Source organism: Lagopus muta, chromosome 5 (genome assembly GCF_023343835.1).
Source record: "Lagopus muta isolate bLagMut1 chromosome 5, bLagMut1 primary, whole genome shotgun sequence".
NCBI classification, from domain to species: domain Eukaryota; kingdom Metazoa; phylum Chordata; class Aves; order Galliformes; family Phasianidae; genus Lagopus; species Lagopus muta.
The window spans coordinates 48,986,944-48,992,951 of record NC_064437.1 but is presented as its reverse complement, the minus strand read 5'-3'; positions in this window follow the sequence as shown (position 1 = coordinate 48,992,951).

Below are 6,008 nucleotides of genomic sequence, written 5' to 3'. Positions count from 1 at the left end.
GTCACAGTATGACAGCATGACCCCAACTCCCCGCCCTGATGTAATCAGGTGCCTGCGGGGCCTTCCAGCAGAGCCTGTTGCTGACAAGAATGACAGCAAACCCTGCTTTCACCTAGAAAGACAACTGCATTTAGGTCTGCTTCCTTTCACTGTTTTTTGACAGCTATGGAGAGCATATGTCCTTGGCTCTTGGTTTGCTGAGGCAGGGCAAAGGAGAGCCATGGCCAGGCCACTAGCTGTCTGCCAGGATGCCATGGGGGGCTGAGCAGTCATGGCTCAGCTCTTCATTCATTCTAATGAAGAGCTGACCTTAACTGCACCTCATTCTTCTCCAGAAGAAATCCAACAAAGGGCCAGAGCTGTACAGCCTGCCCCTGTGCAGCCTAAGACAACACTAACTGATCTCACTCCTGCATGTGCCAAGTGTCTGAGAGCTTGGAGGTAAGGTAATGCTCACACAACAGCCTGGAGCCAGCAGTCTGACCAGCACAGTCTAGAAAAAGGGTGAAAAATCAACAGCTATGAGATGTGGCCATTGGCAGTTTGGTATCTGAGAAACATTCTCCTCCATGCAAACTCTATTATGTAGTAACTCCCAAAAACAACAGAAAAAAATAGCTTGCCTCTGACTCTGGCCAGAATTATCTTTCCACCGGTATTCACTTTGTGGTTTGTAGCTCCTAAACTGTGAGAAATGGTAACAGCTCATCCCATCAATTATCTTTCTTCTAAGATGAAGAGTTGAAGTTATTTAATCAGTTTTCATGGAGGAAAAAAAAAAAAAAAAAAAAGTGACTTCTCAATTTCTGCTCTTTCTTTCTTCTCTAATCTATTCTTGCATATTCTTGCATCCTTCTTGAGGTGACAGCAATAACCACAGTTAGTATTCAGAAAGGATTTGTGGCAACACAGTATGATTCTTGATTGCTTTCCCAATCTTCTGTTTGTCTTTCTGACTGCTGAGCATAAAACAGACATTTCAGAGTCATGAGTCTATCCTACCAGCATGGAGAGGCAGACATCAAAGCTAACAAAGCAATACACTTCAGCAAAGTGTCTTTGAAATCTTTGTTCCTTTTAGTTCTGTTCCAAGAAGTTCCAACGCAAGAGCATGTACTGCATCCATCACCAAGTTGAGGCCTCAGCAACTCCTGAGACCATTTGTGGAATTTACCACCTACTTTAGCTTGTCCATGATATCCTTAAATATACATTCCCAGTGCATGATATTAATCACTACTCAGGGATTAGTGGTCAATAGCTCAATGAAGATCAGTGATGAGTGGTGGCTCTGTACTGGGATTGATGCTCTTTAACAACTTCATCAACGGCATCAACAGTGAGATTGAGTGAACCCTCAGCAAGTTAGAGGATGACACCAAAATATATGGTGCTGTTGACAGGCCTGAGGGACAGGATGCCATCCAGAGAGACCTAGACAGGCTGAGCAGTGGGCCCAAGTGAACCTAATTAGGTTCAACAAACCCAAGTGCAAAGTTTTGCACCTGAGTAGTGGCAACCTCCACTAACATTACAAGCTGGAGGGATGTAAGGATAGAGCATAGTCCTACTGAAAATAATGGTGTACTGGTGGATGGCAGTATGGACATGAGCCAGAAATGTACCCTCGCAGCACAGAAAGCCAACTGTATCCTGAGCTACATCAAAAGAATGGTGGCCAGTGGAGTGAGGTACGTGATCCTGCCCCTCTGCTCTGCACTGGTGAGGCCTCATCTGGAGTACTTCATCCAGATGTGGAGTCCTCAGTAAAGGAGAAACTTGGACCTGTTGGAGTGTGTCCAGAGGAGGGCTACAAAAATGATACAAGGAATGGAACACCTCTCCTATGAGGACAGGCTGAGAGAGCTGGGGCTGTTCTGCCTGGAGAAGAGAAGGCTCTGGGGAGACCTGAGGGTGGCCTTTCAGTGACTACAGGAGGGCTAGAAGGGTCTGCTGTGATAGGACAAGGGGAAATGGTTTCAAATTAAAAGAGACATTTAGATTGGATATAAGGAAAAAGTTTTTTCCAATAGGAGTAGTGAAACACTGGAACAGGTTGCCCAGTGATGTGGTTGATGTCCTGTCCCTGAAGACATCCAAGGTCAGGCTGGATGGGATTCTAAGCAACATGGTTGAGCTGTAGGTGGTTCTGTTCATTGCATGGGAGTTGGACTAGATGGCCTTTAATGGTCCCTTCTAACTCAAACAATAATATCAATTTACAAGTCTATGATAACCCTGACATAAAAACTCTTTGCTTCTTTTTTCAATGAATTAGTCATTCACTGCCAGTGCACACAGATAGAAAATAATGAAATTATGTCAGCTAATTTGCATTCTGTGGAAGCTGTACCATAAGTGCAGGAGATGTCCTACAAATTCTTATGCACAGATTAGGAAAGTTATTTGCGGGTACCTGCAACCTAGCCTAGTATTGGTGAATTCAGGTCTTGATGCTACAAATACTCAAGGTGCTTATGCTTCCCTAGAAGCCCTTGCACATCTGTCATGTTGCTAATGATTTTATCCAAAGCATGATCTATTTGCCTTGAATTCAGAAATGCCTTCTATTTGTGGAGTTAATTCACAGTCTAACAACACAAGGCAGGTTTTTGTGGTCAAATATATTGCCACATTAATAACTTCAGAATATTACACGAAGCACAAAAAATGAAAATAAAAGAATAAATTAACAGAAGAAGTCTTCATGGCACACTAGAGAATTAAAGTGCCATTTTATTACACACACCTTAGAGTTAAAGTTTTAATTTTCTTTTAAAAGACAGCAATATATCATTTTCATTCTCAACGTTAAAAAAAATAAATACATACTTCAGTTGATTTGTTCTTTGCTGTATCTGCAGGACAAACAAAATTGCAGTCAAGTGATAATGATCAAATCCCTAGAATTTCACAGAGACAACTGAATTGTTTCTATAATTCTTATTCATTGTTTCTGTAATAGGAAATTTTCCTCAAAGGATTCTGATGCAGTTCATTTTTATAAAGGACTTATAAGGGTGGACACCAAGACAGAGAGGGGCTAACTGGCATCATTTTCAAAACTACTGGCTTTGAAACAGTTCCTAGTTAGCAGTTTGGCTCAGGTCAAAGATCTAACCCTAAGTCAGAGGCATTTCCAGGAATAATTCCCAGCCCCCTGCTTGGGGCATGCCTCCCTGTCCAGATGTATGGCTGCATACATTGATACAGTACGAGTACAGTACGCACTGCCATGGGTTTCACTTGCTCTGCTGAGCCGGCACTGGGGAACCTTTAAAAGTGGAAAGGCATTCAGAGGCATCTTTTTCTTTTACAAGCTGCAGACATTTGGCTCTTAGCAAAGAAGGTCACCAACCAGGCATAGGGATCTTGGTGGATATCACTGCAGTGCAGTTTCCAAACGGCTACTCAATCCCACAGCTCTCCCCACTGCCTTATATTGCAGCCCAGCAGAGCTATATTTGGAGATAGATACAGGGGTTACGCTCCCAAGAGCCTCTCATGCAGTAAGTTCAGAGTGCGTTGCCATGATGGACATGCACACATGTGCCCTAGCAGAGTAGAGGTCAGCCATCATTCATGAATGTGTGGAGACCACTTACAGTCCAGTTACAGCATATGCTACTAACACACATTCCCTACCCACCCTGCTTTCTCCCCAGTAAGCTGCTACATTTTTAATGCCTCCATTAACTCTCAGAACAACTGACAACTATCAGCCTTTCCCTGCAGTGAGCTTCAGTGTGGAAACATCATATCACCCAGCTTTCAATCATAGGTCAAAGGTTTTGAGACAAGATTTCAATACCAGACGAAAAAAAATCTACCCTCTCAACCCTGCAGACTTAATATGCGTTATTCATAAAAAGCAATAAATGTACCTAGCACCTGCAGTATCATTCATCATTGGAAACTGCACATGCTGAAATCACAGGTAAGTATTTGGGTTTTTATTTTTCAGTGCTTTCACATCTAAGGCAAGGTTGCTGATCCTAATGCTTCTGTTGAGAGCCATAAGATTCAATGTTTAATGCAGACACATTAGCTAATCCCCATAACGCACCAATTTTTACATTTCTTTTAGCATAAGAAATGATTCTTTCATTAAACGAGAGGACAGTAAGGCCGAATATTTTCTACACAAGGCAGTCAGACCTCGCTCCCCCCAAAACTGCTTATGCTGTTGACACTCAGCTGCAGAAGGAGAAAGCCTGAAGGTAGCTGTGTTACAAAGGTTCAAAGTGCCAAGCAAATAGAAATAAAATGAAGAATCCGCTTCTCCTGAAATGTTGAGTTTTAAAGAGACACTGCCAGGACCAAATATCGTGCACCAGTAAAGGAAAATGTACTCTGTTGCAAATAAAATGATGCTTCTCTAAGTACCATATGATTTAGTCTGGTAGCAGAAAGTCACCCAAGGCTCTTAATTGAAACGTCACTGACAATTATGTTATGAAAAGTTGGCTCAGTTTTTGTGTAAGTGCCCAGCTATGGAGAGGCACGAGCCTGTTTCCTCTCAGGTGGCTCAGCTCTGCACAGTTACCAGGAATAGGAAGAGGTAAAATCATACATCTGTCACTGAAGGAAGCAGTGCACACAGTTTGAACACCAATTTAAATCAATTTAGAAAACAATTTTGTTAAATCAGATCCATCCCTTGGTATAGTTTCTTTGATTTTAGCTTGTGAGTGCAATTTTGGCTAAGGGACTGAGTGAAGCAAGAACAAAACAGGTCACTCTGAAGCTGCAATTATACATGCTGTGCTGATTGCTGCCAAGCCAGTCAGGAGGCTAGTGCCCAGCAGTTTTCTGGCTTAGTCTTACTGCCCCATCTTCTCACTCTAGATCTTACTGGCCCCTTTGGACTTCCTAGCCTGACTCCGTAGAAACAGCACAGAATGAAAGTCATCATAGTAAGTGCTTAAACTTACCTGCATCTTTCTGATGGAACTGGGTTAGGGAGAAACCACAATAATTAATGTTGGCAGACCCATAAGGACAGTATAAGCCCATTAATAAGTAATTAGTTATACATGCTAACCCATATGCTAACTCAGTCTGAGCCTTAATTTACACTGCCTAAATCTTTGCATAGGACAGGCTGAGAGAGCTGGGGCTGTTCAGCCTGGAGAAAAGGTGGCTCCGGGGAGACCTGAGAGCAGTCTTTCAGTATCTGACGGGGTCTGTATGAAGGAATAGACTCTTCAGTACGTATTGCAGTGACAGGACAAGGAGAAATGGTTTCAAACTGAAAGAGGGGAGATTATTATGGGCATAAGGAAGAAATTTATTACAATAAGGCTGGTGAGGCACAGGAACAGATTACCCAGCGAGTTGGTGGATGCCCCATCCATGGAGGCATTCATGGTCAGGCTGGACAGAACTCTAAGTAACCTGATCGAACTGTAGGTGTCCCTGTTTGTTGCAGGGGAGTTGGACCAGGTGGCCTTTAATGATCCTTTTCATCTCAAATGATTCTAAGATTCGACTTGGTTCAGTTGTCCACCACAAAGCTTTGTATGCCACATTGACCCTCCTCTGTTCTTCTCTGAAAGGCTAGGTTACAGGTTCGTCAACCCAACCACACATCAGCTAAACAACGCTGACCAGCCATGGGCTGCCTGATTGCGTTAGCTTTCAGCAAATCTGATGTAAAATGTGTTAGCTTAAATTCCAATGTGTGTTTAGGTTCCCATCTGGCAGATGACAACATAAGGAAAATTGCTTTGTGAGGACATGCCTCTTGAGATGAGTTAGGAATGATGCATGAGGAAAGGCTGCCTATGTCAGGTTTCCAGTGCAGGGGTCCAGTAAGGCACTTCCCACTCCCACTGCCTGGGCCTTGGGATTGTTACTCTGCCATCAAGTCTCTCATTGCTCTCTTGAAATTAGACCTTTCAGGCAGTGTCAAAGCATGCAATCAGACATCACCCTTTAATCTTAATGCTCTCACTCCAAAGCCCTATTTTTAAAAACTATGTGAGAGCACAGGAAAGTAAGTCTCA